Here is a 19,673-nt window from a genome sequence, read left to right as displayed (position 1 = left end):
TGTGGAGACGGCGTAGGCATCACTGTGAACGGCAAGGAGAGGCCTCCAGAAATCCTCTCCTCCATAACAGCAGCGTCAGCGCTGGCAGCGACCGGCGCCATCAACGCTCCTTGATGGCAGTTCCCCAAGGCCGCGGTAAGCCGCGAGCCTGCCTTCAGGAAAAACGGCCTCCTCTCAGCGAGAACCTTGACGCCCGCGTCCCCTCTCCTCCACCCTTTCTGCTCGGAACCTTGAAAACCAGGAGCCTGGGGGCCTCAGAAGCAGAGAGCGGACTGGAACCTCCCCAGAGCGTTCTCCTCTGTGGCTTCTAGATGGTACTATGAGAGACCCCACTGTATCTGACCCACTCACGTGAAAGGCGAACAACCTTTCTCCCCCAGGACGCTTGTGAGAAACAGATCAGGGGCAGTTGTGTAACGTCACGATTGCCTGAAACCATGGTAAAAACAGAGCAAAAACGGGCTGCGTGATGAGATGTCCTCAGAGGGCTTCGAGAAACTCTGACGTGTCTGCAGGGCTCCAGGAGGCTGCACGTGTGTGCAAGGCTGTCTCGTCCCGGGGAAGACCTGAGAATTCTCACGCCTCACCTCTGGCTGACCCGGAGGCTCTGCGCCAGTGAGTGATGCTAAGGCAGCGGGGCCATCCTGCCCCCCTGGGAGCTGAAGGCATCGTCCTGCATACACGAGGACCTCGGCAACATGGAAGACCTCGGCTCCAGACACTGAGGAAATGACTGAGCGGAGACTTCAGTGACCACGCGTGACAAAGAACCCAGACTCTACAGAATTAGTTCCATGTAAGAAAAACCACTAAACAAACAACAGAAGCAACAACAAACAGTAACGACAACCCCTGGGTAGGAGGGAGAATTTAATAGAGTTGCCACGTTATATTATTTAAAACATGCAATTTTCAAAACAATATTGCAAGACCTGCAAAGAAACAAGACATTATGGCCCCCACACAGGTATGTTGTTGTTTAGTTGCTAAGTCGTGTCTGACTCTTTGTGACCCCATGGACTGTAGCCCACCAGGCTCCTCCATCCATGGGATTCTCCAGGCAAGAATCCTGGAGTGGGTTTCTGTTTCCTTCCCCAGGGGATCTTCCTGACCCAGGGATCGGACCCCTGTTTCCTGCATTGTAGGCAGATTCTTTAGGGATCAAACCCGCATCTCCTGTATCTCTTCTATTGGCAGGAGGATTCTTTACCAGTCGTGCCACCAGGAAAACCCCACACTCAGGCTGGACTAAGGCTTTAAACTGGCAATCTTGAATGTGTCCAAAGAACTAAAGGCAACCATAGCTAAATAACTAAAGGAAGTGTGAGGAATGTTTCACCAAATACAGAATATCCATACAAGGATTTTTTTTTCCCGAAGACCAAATGGCAAATCTAGAAAACAATACTATGGGGCTTCCCTGGTGGTCCAGTAGCTGAGTCTCCATGCTTCCAGTGGAGTGGGCACAGGTTCCATCCTTGGTCTGGGAAGCTCCATATGCCCCAGGGTGTAGCAAACAAAAAATTACAAAAACTGAAATGAAACTTCACTAGAGCTCCACATCATGTCAGAGCAGGGAGAGGAAGAACTCTTAGTCTGTAAGATAGGTGAGGTGTCCAGTGTGAGGGACAGAAAAACAGGCAGGAAGGACAGTGCCTCAGAGACCCCTGGAGTCTGCTCAGGCAGTTACACTTCCTCTGGGCGTTCTTCAGGGGCGGCAGGCTCTTCCCCCTGGGTGCGGAAGGGAGATGCCGTGCCCCTGGTGCAGCTCAGCCCCCATCCGTCCTCGTTTGTGACGTCAGCACGGCTGTTCCAGGACAGACCACGAGGCTCAGGAAAGGGCTTCATCATCTGGACTACGTCACCCCACCTGTGCTTTACCCGGCATCACTGATTGGCCCAGATGGATACAGGCAAGGCAAGCCGAGCATCCTTCATAAGCTACAGGTGCAAGTCTGCAGACAAGATCCTCCTGTTTGCAGCCCCAGCTCTAACGCAGCGGGTCACTGTGGTGCTGGAAAGGCCGTGCCACGACTCCTTCCCTGGTTGGCCAGCCAGCAGACATCCAGCAAGGCCGGTGCGTGGCTCCACGCATCCCTGTGTGCTGCGTGCCCTTCTCCAGCTGACCATCCCTTACTCCGTAAGATGCTCCTGTGGTGTTTTTGTTTTTTTTTTTAATTTCTCATTTGGAAAGTAGTAACAAGCAATTTTTGTTTTTCAAAGAAAATTTAATGTCCAAACTGTCTAAAAAGAACTCATGGTTTCCAATGTTATATTCCTTTTTCTTTAAATTCTGAGTGGGAAGTCCAAAGTTGATGGTCACAATTTAACTGGCACCTTAGTGTAATCTGATTTTTTTTCCATTGCATTAAAAACCAAATGGTAAATTATTAATCTATAGCACTGAGGGGAAATAGCTTTCATCATATTTCTATTTTTTACTTATAGCTCATCAAGTTTCCTTGGATTAGATGGCTCCTTTCGGGAGCAAGAGAATACCCTGATGCATCCATTTATCCTTCACAGCATCTTTCCACCCAGACAGTGCAGTTATGGATAGAGAAAGCAAGCCTTCTAATCTCCCATTTGAAAGCTAGTGACTTATCCTTAAATATGACAAAATACAGCACAAATAAGTTTCATTCTATTTTAGAGGAAGTACTGAAAGAGATGGGAATACCAGACCACCTGACCTGCCTCTTGAGAAACCTGTATGCAGGTCAGGAAGCAACAGTTAGAACTGGACATGGAACAACACATTGGTTCCAAATAGGAAAAGGAGTACGTCAAGGCTGTATATTGTCACCCTGCTTATTTAACTTATACACAGAGTACATCATGAGAAACGCTGGGCTGGAAGAAGCACAAGCTGGAATCAAGAATGCCGGGAGAAATATCAATAACCTCAGATATGCAGATGACACCACCCTTATGGCAGAAAGTGAAGAGGAACTAAAAAGCCTCTTGATGAAAGTGAAAGTGGAGAGTGAAAAAGTTGGCTTAAAGCTCAACATTCAGAAAACGAAGATCATGGCATCTGGTCCCATCACTTCATGGGAATTAGATGGGGAAACAGTGGAAACAGTGTCAGACTTTATTTTTTTGGGCTCCAAAATCACTGCAGATGGTGACTGCAGCCATGAAATTAAAAGACGCTTACTCCTTGGAAGGAAAGTTATGACCAACCTAGACAGCATATTCAAAAGCAGAAACATTACTTTGCCAACAAGGTCCATCTAGTCAAGGCTATGGTTTTTCCAATAGTCATGTATGGATGTGAGAGTTGGACTATAAAGAAAGCTGAGCGCTGAAGAATTGATGCTTTTGAACTGTGGTGTTGGAGAAGACTCTTGAGAGTCCCTTGGACTGTAAGGAGATCCAACCAGTCCATCGGAAAGGAGATCAGTCCTGGGTGTTCATTGGAGGGACTGATGTTGAAGCTGAAGCCACCTGATGCAAAGAGCCAACTCATTTGAAAAGGCCCTGATGCTGGGAAAGATTGAGGGCAGGAGAAGAATGGGACGACAGAGGATGAGATGGTTGGATTGCATCACCGAGTCAATGGACATGGGTTTGGGTAAACTCCAGGAGTTGGTGATGGACAGGGAGGCCTGGCGTGCTGCGGTTCATGGGGTTGCAAAGAGTCGGACACGACTGAGTGACTGAACTGAACTGAACTCAATTCTAAAAGAGTAACAGTTTTAGACAGAGTTATAAATTTTATAAAATTTAAATTATACAATGTTTTTCCATAAAGTTGAAATATTAACTGAAATAAGTCAAAAAAGCATGCTTACTTTTTGTTGTGTTTCTGCATAAGAAACTTGAAATTGCTTTTCTTTCTTTTTTTTTTTTTTGCCAAATGTTATGTTGTCCATTAGTGACATTGAACTCTTTTATATATAGTTTTTCATATTTTCTCTCCAGTGATTTGGTTACTCACATAATTTGTTCCTTGATGCTTGAGACAGGGTGCTCAGGGCGGGTGCACGGGGACAACCCAGAGGGATGGGATGGGGAGGGAGGTGGGAGGGGGGTTCAGGACGAGGGACGCATGTACACCCGTGGCTGATTCACATGAATGTATGCAAAAACCACTACAATACTGTAAAGTAATTAGCCTCCAGTTAAATTAATTCACACAAAAAGAGAAAAAAATAGATTTTCTTTCTCTTAATAACATATAGAATTTTACCTTATTAAAATTAATACTGGGCTTCCCAGATGGCTCAGTGGTAAAGAATCTGCCTGCAATGCAGGAGACAGGGGTTTGATCCCTGGGTCAGGAACATCCCTTCGAGAAGGAAACAGCTACCCACTCCAGTATTCTTGCTGGGAAATCTCATAGACAGAGGAGCCTCATGGCTACAGTTCATGGGGTCACCAAGAGTAAGACATGACTTAGTGACTAAACAACACACAACATAATTAATATTATTTTGTTGTTGTTGTTCGATTTTTTCCCTTCAAAGATGAAGCTTGTTAACAAGTATATAATCAAACTGATGCATTTGATCTTATGCTCATTCCACACTGTAGCTTCACAGTAAGTTCTAAGAATATGTACACATATAGTCCTGGTCACTCATTTTCATTATCAAAAATATCTTGTCAGACCTCATTCCTTCACTTTTCCATACAAATGTTAGAGACACATTTTGTCTAGTTAAAAAGAATTAATGAGATTTTGCTTAAAACTGTATTAAAAGTATGCACTGATGTGGGAGGAATTACCACTTTATTTATTATTGTCTTATTAATCATTTTTACATTTTGGTTTTACATTCTGTTCTTTGATAGACTATTATTTTTTAAATATATTTTACCTTGATTTGCTTATCCTTAGGGATATTATAATGTTTGTTGCTGTAAATAAAAATTTCCCCTTATTTTTATATTAAAAGTCCTGCTAACTGTTTCATGTTGAATCTTTTGAATTTTCTATGTACAGAAGCATTTCATTTGTAAATAAATAATTCTACTTTCTTTTTCCATAGGACATGTTGTAAAATGCTGAATACCAGAAATTACAAAAGTTAGTCACTCAGTTGTGTCCAACTCTCTGCAACCCCGTGGACGGTAGCCCACCAGGCTCCTCTGTCCCTGGGACTTTCCCAGCAAGAACACTAGAATGGATTGCCATGCCCTCCTCCAGGGGATCTTCCCGACCCAGGGATCGCACCCATGTCTCCTGCATCTCCTGCATCGCAAGTGGATTCTTTACATCTGAGCTACCTGGGGAAGCCCATTTCATAACATAAATAAGTCTAATGAGAGCTAAGAGAACTTAAGATTTGAAAAAAAACAGTCTTATAGTAGGTATAAGGAAGATAACTAGTAGGGACATAGAAGCATTTAAAGGTGTTAATCTCGGAAAATGCACATTGTGCAACTCGACCCTCCTTATTAACACTGCAGGGAACACAGAGATAGTGAGCTCACATTCAATGGCAGTGCCCTCTCCACATGCCGCAGAGCCCCTGGAAAACCCCGCTGCCCGAGTGCGGGAGAGGGAAATGAAGAAGAATATTATTATTAGGAATAATAATTATTGGAATATTATTATTAGGAATATATTATTATTATTAGGACCTCAAAGACCCTGAAAGAGTTCCAGAGACCCCAGGGGGCCACAGACCACAGTTTGAGAACTCTGCTAGAGGTAACTCCCTTCAGAAACTTCAGAGATGCTGGTCTTGGAGGCAGAGTCCGGGCAAAGACCCCAGAGGTCACTGGGGCTTTCCCGCAGCCTTTGGGGCTTCCAACCCTGGCTTAGAAGGCTGCGTGCTTTGAAGAGGAAAAGCTTCATCAAGCTGCGGGCCTTGTCCGCAGCTGCAGGCTCTGAAACAGAGAAGACGCCCGAGGGCAGCCCCAGCCAGCCAGCTTCCTGGAGCTCTTCCTTGGTTCCCAGGGATGAGCCAAGCTGTACTGTCAGTTTCACACACGTGCAGACCATTCTGGAGACAGTTGTAAACACATGGACCATACTGACTCAGTAACGGGGACATTTGGCTCCAGACTGTGCTGAACTTTGCCCATTCCAGAAATATCCTGTAAGACATTCCCAAGGTTCTGAGTGATGCAAACCACATTTATCTACTTAACAGAGACAAAAATGAGGCCAAAGCAGGACCTCAGCTTCTTCCCGAGAAGAAAGATGCATGAACAGCAACCCTCCTGAGAAGCCCGCCTACCCCCAGCGCTCAGCACTCCCTCTTGGGCCTTGGACGCTCAGCAGTGACGACGCTAGGAGAGTGCTGGGGAGATGGCAGTGGGGCATCCCCTCATTGTCCCGGGGCTGCTGGCAGGCCGAGCCCTTCCTCAGCTCTTGCTGGGGGAACATCACTGTGTTCACCCCAGAGGACAGGAGCTGACATGAGGCCATTGTCCTGAAGCACCATCTGCCTTTGTTTCATGAGGGAGCTTCCTGGCCGCGTGGTCAGCTCGGGCAGCCCTGACAAAGGACCACAGACGGGGCGGCTTAGGCCACACGTGTTCATCCCTCACAGTCTGGAGGCCAGACATCCAGCATCAAGGTGTTGCCAGGGCCCGGTTCCTCCCGAAGCTTCTCTCCTGGGCTTGGAGACGCTGCCTTCTCCCTGTGACCTCGCGTGGTTCTCCTCTGTGTGTGTCTGTGACCTCACTCCTCACAGGGACACTGGTCCTGTGGGATCAGAGCCCGCCCTAGTGACCTCCTTTCATGCATTGGAGAAGGAAAAGGCAACCCACTCCAGTGTTCTTGCCTGGAGAATCCCAGGGATGGCAGAGCCTGGTGGGCTGCTGTCTATGGGGTCGCACAGAGTCAGACACGACTGAAGTGACTTAGCAGCAGCAGCGGCAGCAGTGACCTCCTTTTAACTTAACCACCTCTTTAAAGGCCCCACCTCCAAACACAGTCACAGGATCCTGGGTGCTGAGACCCAGACGTGATTCGGGCCAGAGCACTGTCTATCCTGTGATCCCCTTACACTCCCCCAAGTGTTTTCCATGTGAGTCAGGCAGCCAACATGTCCGGCCCACTCACCTCTGACTCGACAGCGCTTAGAAAGTTTCCTGGCCCGTGATGAGCGTTCAATATGCATTTGTTGAAAATATGAAAGTTCTGCAAATATTCACATGCAGATCCATCAGCATCACAAAGGTGAAAAATAATAAAACAGAATCCTGCTTCCAAGTGGCTCAGTAATATAATTTCATAGTAACAAATGATCGTTTATTCTCATACAAAGTATTACACAGAAACGATTGCTACATTGCTATGAATTATTATGCCTTAAATTATTCTCTTGGTGGTAACAAAATAATTCTATGGGTTTACTTAGTGTCTTTTCCCTATTTTAAAGATAAAGGAACTAAACAAACTTTTATAGTATCCTTTTCAGAACCAGATTTAGGACCCATTTACAAAGTTGCTAACTGAGTAGAGTGGACTTTAAACTGCCCCTGCCTGGAGGAAGACCTGTCCCCTCAGAAGTGGCAGCACTTACGGGATCCACAGCACGTGCAGATCAAAGGGAAATGGTTTTTGGCCAAAATTTCCCCACACGCCGTCACATGATTCAATGTCATATGTAAATGAACTTTAAAGCGCGAGTGTTTAAAGCAGGAAATTAGACAACTCTGAACAGCAAAGCAACAGGGTGCCCAACAAAGCCGGCGCGTTTCTGTCTCCTCCCCACGAACCACAGGATCTGGACCTGCATCTGGAGGTACCAGGCTGCATCTCCGACTGTAAGTCAGCGCACACTGGGTCTAGAAAATGATTCCTCCTGGAAAGCCAGGAGGAAAATGATCTAATACAGCAAGGCAGTTCTGAACTCCACAAAACCGGCCAGGAGCTTCAGAAGTCCAGGGGCTCTCGCTGCGGACTCGAGGGCTCTGGACACACGGATCTGTGAGGCCCCGGGAGCCGCGGAAGCAGAAGGGCGGCTGTGCAGCTGCCCCGGGCCGTCCCGTTTCAATGCCGCAGGGACAATCTCTCTGCCACATTCAGGGCAAAGGACAATTTTAGGAAATGCAAACAACCCGGGGTCCCACTGCCCTGCAGATAACCTGGCCTACAACAATGCAGCCTGGAGAAAGACGTCACTCCAAGAAAGGGCACGGGAAAAGGAACTTGTGAAAATAAAATGCTCCCATTTCAGGAACCAAGTCGATGCGATCTGGATGATCCCTGTCCAGGTGGTCCCCCCACCATCCTCACCCTCCTCCGCCCCAAGAGCAGGAGCTCAGTTTCACCTCGGAGGCCCCTCATCACCAGCATCTGCTAAGTGGCCCTCGTGGGAAACCAGGAAACCTGAGACACATCCTTCGAGAAAGAGGACAGCACCCCTCGCCCCCGCCCCCACCCCGACCCGGCCCCGCCAGGCTCGCACGCAGGCAGAGGGGCGGGCGATTCCCAGGCCCTGCGTGAGTTCTCCTGGAGCCCCCTCCCCGGCACCAGGGGCAGGCCCACGGCCAGAGGACCATTCCTCGGAATTTCATTCAAAACAGAAAGTATTTGAAAATCTTATTTTCAGGTTCAAATGGTGATAACCCGGAAAAGCAGGAAACCTTTGATTTTTTTTTGTTTGTTTGGGTTTTCTTTTCTTTGTCCCCAGACAAAGGGAATTCTTTTAAGCATAAGGAGTTTAGCAACCTTTCATCAAGCTGATAAAAACAAAGCAAGGAGGGCAGTTCTGGGCCTTGAGGAGCTGGCGTTAGCTCAAAATCAAACGGGAACAACAAGAATGCTGAAGCGCGGCGCTGCTGCCTGGGGGAATCTGAAGTAAAAACGAGGCCCGAGATCGTGCTGGACAAATGTCAAGGTCGTGTCATCAGCGGCCAAACAGGGCGGACAGAGCTGCAGCGCTCCAGCTGGGGTGTCCCTCCTACCTGACCCTCACCCCCACTGGGAGTCCACGGCTGGAGGAGCAAAGTGGAGGCCAGGACCCCACTCAGCAGCCGCCACATTGAGCCCAGCGCTGGGGGGACCCCTCCACCCCCAGACTCTGAACCAGACTCTGCCATCCACGCCTCCTTGAGCATACATTTTCCTATCTCAAAGTGAAGACAAAAGACCATTTTATAACTTAGGCATTGCAAAGCAGAGACTTTGGATAACATTTGAAACGAGAAGAAGTCCCAAGTAGGATGGAGAAGAAAGGAGAGTTTACGCCGACTCCGCAGCAAGCCCACTCTACTTGTACCCTACCTGGTTTCTGAGTACGAGCTGGATACGTTTCGATCAGTGCTTCATAAGGCTCACTTTTATAAACTGCAACCATCATTGCAGCTCTTCACCGTGAGCCTGAGGGTCCAGGGATGGGAAAGCCAGGCTGATGGAGGAGATGCATCGCTTTCGCGCTCTCACTACCATCAGCTCTGAAATGAGGGCTTCTCCACTCACAGGAAAATTCTTAGTTTTCAGCCCTCATCTCTTTGACAATGTTTTGACTTCACCAAAAAAAAAGACCCACGAAGACTAGGAAGTAATACTTCATCCCTATATACCAGCCCTTCCTCCTTCACCTAGCTTTCAACTTACTCTGTACTGAGATACAAATCTCCAAAGTTTCACAGGTCCCAGGTTGGGACAAAGAGCAAGAGAGAAGGTAGAAGCCATCCAGCTTTGTCACAGACCCGAGGAGCTGTCACCCTCTTAGACCAGGATGACACGGGGTTTCTGGAACACTGAATATTCATTGGAAGGACTGATGCTGAAGCTGAAACTCCAATACTTTGGCCACCTGATGCAAAGAGCTGATTCATTGGGAAAAAACCCCTGATGTTGGGAAAGATTGAGGGCAGGAGGAGAAGGGGACAACAGAGGATGAGATGGTTGGATGGCATCACCGACTCAATGGAGATGAGTTTGAGCAAGCTCTGGGAGTTGGTGATGGACAGGGAGGCCTGGCGTGCTGCAGTCCATGGGGTCGCAAAGAGTTGGACACGACTGAGCTGAACTGTCCTAATCAGCCAAGGTGGAAGACGCACGTCCACATCGCTGCATCGGGGCTGTGTGACAGGAATGCATCTCACCCCACGGTCCCGGGGGAGGGGGACGCGGGTGATGATGTGGGTCCTGACGAAGCAGCCCCATGAGACGCTGCGGGTCCGGACAGAACGTTGAGCTGGAAGGGCTGACTGTGTGGCCTCGGGGACAGTTGCTAATAGAAGTGCCGGTGAGTTGATGCTTTCCATGCCTGGACCTGTGATGTCAGCATTCATTATGCACACTGGGGCTGCTTACCACCCCATAAGCTGGAAGATGCGGAGATTAGGGGTGAAAAGGCGGTTTCCAGAGCTAAAATACAATTACTCACTTGCCAGCACCCTGAGGACTCTATCTCCAAGTCCTCTCCAGCCAAAAGCACAGTCTTATGTCCTAAGTGGCCAAAACCGCCCTGATTCCATCCTTGATTCTTATGCCCATCTGAGCCAGGGTTGGGCAGCCTGGGGATCTCTAGGGAACAGCTGCTCGTCCGTGTCCCAGTGCCTGCAGCCAAGGTGAGGAAAGACCCGGGTGTGTGAGGAGAGGAGAGGGAGACCCCCACAGCTTCAGGCCCCTTGGCAGGGGCGTGCAGAGAGCCCACGTCAAAGCCAGCTCTTCACACCCCACCTCACACGAACAGTATTAATCTGTCCCCCTCCCTACCCTTTCCCCACCCCAGCCCTGGGCTGCATGCTGCATTTAGAGATGGGGAGCCCAGCTGTGCTTGACCCTCAGGGGGGCACACTTGGAAAACGTGTGCTGACTGAGCAAGGCAGGTGCTCCTCACCCCGCGCCCCTGCTTCTGCAGCCCACAGCAAAGGTGACAAGCCCACGTGCTGCGTCTCCCCCAAAGCTGCCTTATCACTCCAGGAACCCCAAATGCATGCGTCTCCCCAGCCCAGGCAGGAGCTGCCTTATCACTCCAGGAACCCCAAATGCATGCGTCTCCCCAGCCCAGGCAGGAGCTGTCTTATTACTCCAGGAACCCCAAATGCATGCATCTCCCCCAGCCCAGGCAGGAGCTGCCTTATCACTCCAGGAACCCCAAATGCATGCGTCTCCCCAGCCCAGGCAGGAGCTGCCGTATTACTCCAGGAACCCCAAATGCATGCGTCTCCCCAGCCCAGGCAGGAGCTGCCTTATTACTCCAGGAACCCCAAATGCATGCATCTCCCCAGCCCAGGCAGGAGCTGCCTTATTACTCCAGGAACCCCAAATGCATGCATCTCCCCCAGCCCAGGCAGGAGCTGCCTTATCACTCCAGGAACCCCAAATGCATGCGTCTCCCCCAGCCCAGGCAGGAGCTGTCTTATTACTCCAGGAACCTCAAATGCATGTGTCTCCCCCAGCCCAGGCAGGAGCTGCCTTTTACTCCAGGAACCCCAAATGCATGCATCTCCCCCAGCCCAGGCAGGAGCTGTCTTATTACTCCAGGAACCCCAGGAAGGGAGCCCTGTCCATCAGACACGTTGTCCACCTGATGAACAGACACTGAACAACCCCCTCTGTATGATCCCCTCATACTCAACATCCATCTCTGATTCTTTACATTGGAAAAAAGGTAATAAAGATGGTATCTGTCTTAAACTCATTGGTAACACAGTACTTAGTGATGAAATTCTGGAAACATTCTCATTAAATCAGGGAATAAAATACCCACTCCCACCAGTATCCTTTACCGTCGTCTAGATGCTGCAGCCAGCGCGATAAAACGTGACTCAGAAATACAAGGCACAACGTTGGCTGTGTTTCCCAAACACGTTCCTTGGAGCTCTACTCCTCTGAAATGTTAAACAAAGTTAGGCAGTTTCTTTGCTTCGAGACTGCTGAAAGCCTTAAAAATCCTGACGTTCACTAGGAGTCTCCAAGAGGGGACCCATTATCCAGCGTTTCCCAAAGTTTTAAATACTGAGTTGTTTTTTCCTCTAAGAACTTGAGAAGTCTTGTGTTCTTTGGGACATTCTTTGGGAAGCTCTGACTACATTTGTTTCTAGTCCTCAGATAGTTTATGTATTTAGTCAAATATATCCATTTCTATGAACTAAAACAGTAGTTTAAAATAAGAGCTTTAGAGTAAATAATAATAATAAGTAAAAGCCTTTTTAGGTTTGAACCCTACATTCTAGACTGACTGAGGGATGATCCTTCACCTTCCTGGAGCTTCAGTTTTCTCATCTGTGAAGCAAAGATCATGACATCTCCCTTACAAAATACTGTACCTCTTAGATAATGTATGCTTACCCTCGGATATACTTTAAAATTCCAGTAAAAACAACCACGAGTTATCACCCTTGTTACGATAATCAAAACTAGGAAACATGTAATGAGGCAGATCCTCCTTTATCATAGCAGCTGAGGCTGTAAATTGTTGTAACTGTTCAAGAAAGAAATTAGTTTAACCAAGAGCCATAAAATCATTCATATCTTTTAATTTATTTAAATTAATAAATTTTTAGGATAATTTTCATTTCTAGGATAAAAATTACAACAACGGTGTTTGCTGAAGTGTTTTTATGGTAACGACACTTTGTGAAGAATGTTGACGTCCATCAACAGTGCGTGTGCTCAGGCAGGTGCAGCTCTTTGCGATCCCGTGGACGGTAGCCCACCAGGCTCTTCTGTCCATAGCATTTTCCAGGCAGGAATCTTGGGGTGGTTTGCCATTTCCTCCAGCCATCAGCACAGAACTAACGAAATTACTTGCATTGCAGGCACTACATGTTCCTCATTCGCTGGCTGCCCCTCTGTGATGCTTCTTACTCTGCACAATCCTGTTGGGAGGAAATACTCGCCACCTGCAAATCCAGGAGCCAGAGCCTCCTTTCTTCCCACACATGCAGGGCCAGCATCGGAGTCAGACTCACACAGAGATCACCTCTCTCAGGACGCTGAATCCCAAGCGGATGAAGAATCATTCATTTATGAATGATATGAAATTCTCTATATCACTATTTCCTGACATATTTTTGTGTATGTGGAACATTAATGTTTTTCTAAGTCTCATCAGAGATTTGTCAACCTTATTATTCCTTTCCAAGAAACATCTTTTGGTCTGTAAATTATCTCAAAACTGCAGAAGCAGGTTGTCCGTTTTATCGATATCTGCCATGATCTTTACAATTTCCCTCCTTCTTGAATTCAGAAGGTATTGCCTTGCACCCACCGACCCCATGTCTTTTGAATTTCTTCCATAATGAGTTCTGTCTCCCAAGGTGGAAGCCAGAAGGAAACTCGTCTTCCCAGCCCCCTGCACTGGGTTCCCCTGAGATTTACTCTGCCAGCCAGACCCTTCTGAGACACAGCAGGTGGGGGAACGGGCACCAGGCCTGCGATGGACGCTCTCCTCCCTGGCCCGGCCCCTCAGAGGCCTCAGCTAGTCCAGGAGGCCCTGATGTCTGTGGTCAGTGTTCGAGGCGCTGAGCGTGGCAGCCACTGTAGGGCCTCCTTCCTCAGCTGTCTGTGCTGGGATTTGACATCATTCTGGAGATGTAGCTTCTGAAACGGACTCTGCAGCCCTCCCAAACCAGAGCCTTCAAGGATCCTTCACTGAATGCATTCTCCACCGAATGCAGCCTGAGTGGGCACTGTCGTTTCTCAGTAAAAATTCAGACTAATGTGTTGTTTCTTCGGATGGTTCTACCAGCCTTACTCCGGTTTTCTGGATTTGGCCATTCGCTTCTTTGCTCTTCATCTTTCTTATGTGTGTGTGCAAGCTCAGTCACATTCAACTCTTTGTGACCCCATGGACTGTAGCCCTCGGGCTCCTCTGTCTGTGGGATTCTCCAGGCAAGAACAATGGATTGGGTTGTCATTTCCTCCCCCAGGGGATCGTCCCAACCCAAGGATCGAACACGTGTCTCTTTCGTCTCCTATGTTGGCAGGTGGATTCCTTACAACTACCGCCACCTGGGAACCCTCCTCCTTCTTAATTTCTGATCAGATCAGATCAGTCACTCAGTCGTGTTCGACTCTTTGCGACCCCATGAATCGCAGCACGCCAGGCCTCCTGTCCATCACCAACTCCCGGAGTTCACTCAGACTCACGTCCATTGAGTCAGTGATGCCATCCAGCCATCTCATCCTCTGTCGTCCCCTTCTCCTCCTGCCCCCAAACCCTCCCAGCATCAAAGTCTTTTCCAATGAGTCAGCTGTTCGCATGAGGTGGCCAAAGTACTGGAGTTTCAGCTTCAGCATCTTTCCCTCCAAAGAAATCCCAGGGCTGATCTCCTTCAGAATGGACCGGTTGGATCTCCTTGCAGGCCAAGGGACTCTCAAGAGTCTTCTCCAACACCACAGTTCAAAAGCATCAATTTTGGGGTGTTCAGCCTTCTTCACAGTCCAACTCTCACATCCATACATGACCACTGGAAAAACCATAGCCTTGACTAGACGGACCTTTGTTGACAAAGTAATGTCTCTGCTTTTGAATATGCTATCTAGGTTGGTCATAACTTTCCTTCCAAGGAGTAAACGTCTTTTAATTTCATGGCTGCAATCACCATCTGCAGTGATTTTGGAGCCCAGAAAAATAAAGTCTGACACTGTTTCCACTGTGTCCCCATCTATTTCCCATGAAGTGATGGGGCCGGATGCCATGATCTTCGTTTTCTGAATGTTGAGCTTTAAGCCAACTTTTTCACTCTCCACTTTCACTTTCATCAAGAGGCTCTTTAGTTCCTCTTCACTTTCTGCCATAAGGGTGGTGTCATCTGCATATCTGAGGTTATTGATATTTCTCCCGGCAATCTTGATTCCAGCTTGTGCTTCCTCCAGTCCAGCGTTTCTCATGATTTCTGGTAACTGGTTCCAGAGCTGTAAACTTCCCTTTGAGTACTGCCTTAGCTGTGCTTTCACATGGAGTGTCTTCTCTGTTGTCAGCTCTCAGCATTTCACAGTTTCTCTCATGACAAGCTTTGTGACTCAATGGTTATTTCATAATTTGGGGGAACGCTCCCATAACCTTTCTTATGTTCTTGTTCAGTACATCTGAGACCGTTGCATTGTGGTGAGTGAACGTGATTCATATGATGTAAATGCTTTGAAATTTATTGAGACTTCCTTTGTGGCCCAGGACACAGTCAGCTTTTGTGAATGTTCCACATGTGCTCAGAAAAATGTGTATTCTGTACCCATTACCAGTGGTTTCCAAACGGAGTTCAGCTGACAAGCTGCATCAGATGCACGTGAATCACCGTTTTAAAACAGAGCACCGCAGACCTCATCCTTAAACACGACATCTCTATCTCTCGAATCTGTGTGTTCACCAGCACCTTAGCTAATGCTGGTGATAGTTTTAGGGGGCACTCTCTTTTTCTCCTACCCCACTCTGCCCCCACATTCAGACAGGAACAGAGATTCAATTTCACACAAATAGAATCTTACAATTTTGAAAAAACCGATCCCATATCCTCCCACACTACATTTTCTTTGACATTCAAATCATCTACTTCAGGTTCTTCTTCCCTGGTGGCTCAGATGGTAAAGAATCTGCCTGCAATGCAGGAGACATGGGTTTGATCCCTGGGTCAGGAGGATCCCCTGGAGAAGGGAATGGCAGGCAACCCACTCCAGTATTCTTGCCTGGAGAATTCCATGAACAGAGGAGCCTCGCGGGCTGCGGTCCATGGGGTCGCAGAGAGTCAGACACGACTGAGCGACTGACACGCTCACTTTTCACCCTAAAAGCCTCCCACATACTTTCTGTTTTGCGTGCATTTCCCCTACTTCCTTCTTACAGAACCTGGATTTGATTTCTTAATCCAGTGAAACCATGTGATTTAGGGAAGACGGACCCCGCTCCAGACTCCAGAGAAGGCGTCTTCGTAGGCCAGTCCACTGCATTTGCCCGTGACTGGCTGGATCATCCACGAAGGATCTTCCAGGGAGACTGCTGCCAGCACAGAGGGAAGTACGGGACCTAAACTGGCTCCAGAAGGGAGGAGAGGCTAACGTTCCTTCCACTGCTGCAGACTCTCCCCAAACATGTCTTTCTGAACGTGAAGCACAGAGATCCAGACACGGCTCTCGTACAGCCATGACATAAACGAGTTCTAGGACGCAGTGGATTCTGTGGCCAGCAGAACAGAAAGACAGAGAATCTGGGGTCTTGCTGGCATCACTGAGCTGTTAGCAGAGCCAGTTCCAAAGCCTGTCCTACACAAGATTCCTGAGTCAGTGTGTTACAAAGGGTTTCTGCTGCAGCCTGGGTCATCCTTATGGGTTTCTGGTTCCCTTTCACAAACCACTTTTGATTTCCAAGCATGACTCTCTGACCTACTTGACCACAAGAAAGCTCCCTCGTCAACGTCCTTGAGACCCTGTGCTCGACTCTCAGCAACACACCACGGCGGGCACCTCCATCCCTTTCAGCAGAGTGGCCCCCTCTGCGCCTCCCCAGCAGCCCGAGTTCCAGACGTGCACATGCGCCCACCATAGTCAGGAGAGCCCCGAATTAAGCGGGGTCGCCTCCAACCCCTCACTGACCCTCCCCAGCCACAGAGCCAGACTTGAGTGCCACAGAGTTCAGGAACAATGTGCCTCTGTGACCAAAATGAGAAAAAAAATCAGCCTATCTGCAAATGTACGCCAATAAAATATGAGAGCCTCGTGGAAAATGGGGGGACGTGACAGTCAAAAGCTCTGTAACCAGGGCTTCCCTGGCGGCCCAGCGGCCAAGACTCCGTGCTCCCAGTGCAGGGGGCCTGGGTCCTGTCTCTGATCAGGAAACTGGGTCCCACATGCTGCAACTAAGAAAGAGTTCACATGCCATCACTAAAAATCTCACATCTCACAGGAAAAAGATCCCGCATGTCACAGCGAAGACCCAGCACAGCCAAATACATACATTAATTAAACCTTTAAAATAAAGCTTTGTGACCCATTAAGCTATACTATACAAAGTCTGGGGGATTCCCGGTGGTTAGGAATCCGTACTTCCGCCACTGAGGGCCAGCTTTAATCACTGCTCAGGGAGCTCAGATCCTGCAAGACAGACGTGTGGCCACAAAGGGAAGGCTGGTGACGTCATGTGACCTAGGAGAGTAGTGAGTGTTGGTGGGCGGAGGGCTGACAGCCTGAACAAAGGAGAGCCCAGAAGGCAGACTCGATGACCACCCACCAGTGATGCCTCACTCACCCCAAACACCTGGCCCTGGTGGGGGCTCATCAGCCCAGGTGTCCTGATCCTGGGTACCCTCAACACCCCGAGATCGCTTCTCAGGGCCTTGTCTCTGCTGCTCCGTCTGCCCTATCTCCCCACACTGCGTCTCTGGACCATCATGTCCAGGTCAATGACACCCCCAGGTCCTCCACGGCTGACCCCTACCCAGCGTCCGTTTCTCCACTGCATCGCCCTGCTCGTTATCACCTCCAGTACAGAATATGCTACCCCCAGGATGATTTTGATTATCTGAGAAAAGGCAGACACAGGAGAAGCTCTGAAACCCTAGAAGTCCTCCAGAAGGATGAGGGAAGCCTACGTTTGTCGTGTCCCCCTCTGCGCCAGGCAGCCGAGGACTCATAGTCACAGGAGACGCTCATCACCTGAGAAGGTGGGGACTGGCTCTGCAGTGGGGACCACTTCCTTGTCCCCGAGCTCTTCCTGGGGACCCCCACCTCAACCTCTTTCATTTTTAGCTTAAGATGGTGTCCAAGCAGAAGGCTTGGCCATTTCAGGGAGTGACTCTGTTTTCCTGGGTCTCTCCCGTGTATTCAGGACATAGAAAAGTTGTTGAATTTATGTTTGCTTCTCTCTTTTTTTTTCTTTTTCTCTTGTTTAGTCATTCAGTCGTGTCCAACTCTTTGTGACCCCAGGAACTGTAGCACGCCAGGCTTCCCTGTCCATACCAACTCCCGGAGCTTGCTCAAATTCATGTCCATTGCGTCGGTGACACCATCCAACCATCTCATCCTCTGTCGTCCCCTTCTCATCCCGCCTTCAATCTTTCCCAGCATCAAGGTCTTTTCCAATGAATCAGCTCTTCATATCAGGTGGCCAAAATATTGGAGCTTCAGCTTTCTATTGTTAATTTACCTTTTATTACAGGGGGTTCAGCCACAGAACCTGAAAAGGGGAAGCCGTTTCCCCTCTCCTGCGTTACCATCAGGAAGTGTTCACAGTCTGCCTTCACTTTTCTCTTATCTGAAAGGTTGTCTTGTACATAATTGTTTGTCGTCTGTTTCCTTGAACTTAAATTTTAAAAGTGGACACCTTTACTGTCCCCTCCCTGAATGTTCCCCAGCACAGCACCTAGAACTGTGCCTTGCACAGAGTGGTAATTAACAACGGTCTGAGAACCAAGGAATGAAATGAGAGCTCCAGGGTCTGGCCAGCCCCCCCAGCAGTGAGGTCAGCACACAGCTGTCCGGCTCCTCTGCTTCCTCCCGGAGTCCTCGTCTACTGTAAGTGGGCTTCTGTCAAGCAGCTGGGGAGGTGACCAGATGGTCACAGGAGTTCCAAGCAGCATCCTTGTTTATTACCTTTACTGAGCACCCCTGGAAGGGCTCCGGGTGCTGCCCACACCTGCACAGGGCCAACCACAGAGAACAAGTGACTGCCCCAGGCCAGCCCCAAGTGGGAGGGGCGTGAGATGCTGTCACTAGTAGGGAGGAGGGGAGACAAGTCACTGGGCAAACAGAGAAACACATCTAGAAATCTCTCTAGATAACACAAAGGTTTTAAAGCACTTTTTTTTTCACCGTTCTCCCATGTTCTGCTCTCTTGAAACTCCCAGTTATTAATGAAGTTGTCAACCTGTTTAACCTCAGGGCTTACTCTTCTTGCAATGATTCCTCTTTCCTTGTTTCAAGCGGTGAAGACGTGTTTGCCTCTCTCTCTCTCTAAAGGATTAATGGGAGGTTAATAGACATGTCCTAAGTTGATGAAAGTGAAAGAGGAGAGTGAAAAAGTTGGCTTAAAAACTCAACATTCAGAAAACGAAGATCATGGCATCTGGTCCCATCACTTCATGGGAAATAGATGGGGACACAGTGGAAACAGTGTCAGACTTTATTTTTCTGGGCTCCAAAATCACTGCAGATGGTGATTGCAGCCATGAAATTAAAAGACGCTTACCCCTTGGAAGGAAAGTTATGACCAACCTAGATAGCATATTCAAAAGCAGAGACATTACTTTGTCAACAAAGGTCCGTCTAGTCAAGGCTATGGTTTTTCCAGTAGTCATGTATGGGTGTGAGAGTTGGACTGTGAAGAAGGCTGAACGCCCAAGAATTGATGCTCTTGAACTGTGGTGTTGGAGAAGACTCTTGAGAGTCCCTTGGACTGCAAGGAGATCCAACCAGTCCATTCTGAAGGAGATCAGTCCTGGATGTTCTTTGTAAGGACTGATGTTGAAGCTGAAACTCCAGTACTTTGGCCACCTCATGCAAAGAGCTGACTCATTGGAAAAGACTCTGATGCTGGGAGGGATTGAGGGCAGGAGGAGAAGGGGACGACAGAGGATGAGATGGCTGGATGGCATCACCGACTCAATGGACGTGAGTTTGAGTGAACTCCGGGAGCTGGTGATGGACAGGGAGGCCTGGCGTGCTGCCATTCATGGGGTCACAAAGAGTCGGACACAACTGAGCGACTGGACTGAACTGAAGTTGTTCACTTTCTCTAGAAAAGACAAACTGAGTTACAAGGAAACACAATGCAAGCTATCACATAAAAGGGAAATTTAGAATCTGTTAAAGTCAT

The 19,673-nt window shown here is 48.5% G+C and overlaps 1 long non-coding RNA gene across 7 annotated transcripts in view; it reads right to left on the bottom strand.

The window, feature by feature from the left end:
- LOC147347873 (uncharacterized) overlaps positions 1-19,673 on the bottom strand; it is a 43,554-nt gene that overhangs the window by 11,614 nt on the left and 12,267 nt on the right. The gene's annotated exons all lie outside the window — the stretch shown is intronic.

The sequence above is a fragment of the Bos grunniens genome, chromosome 23 (assembly GCF_055505025.1).
Source record: "Bos grunniens cultivar Pamir isolate PY7600 chromosome 23, Bosgru_T2T1.0, whole genome shotgun sequence".
Classification (NCBI taxonomy): Eukaryota; Metazoa; Chordata; class Mammalia; order Artiodactyla; family Bovidae; genus Bos; species Bos grunniens.
The sequence above is the reverse complement of the archived record's forward strand: the minus strand, read 5'-3'. Positions and strand labels throughout refer to the sequence as shown.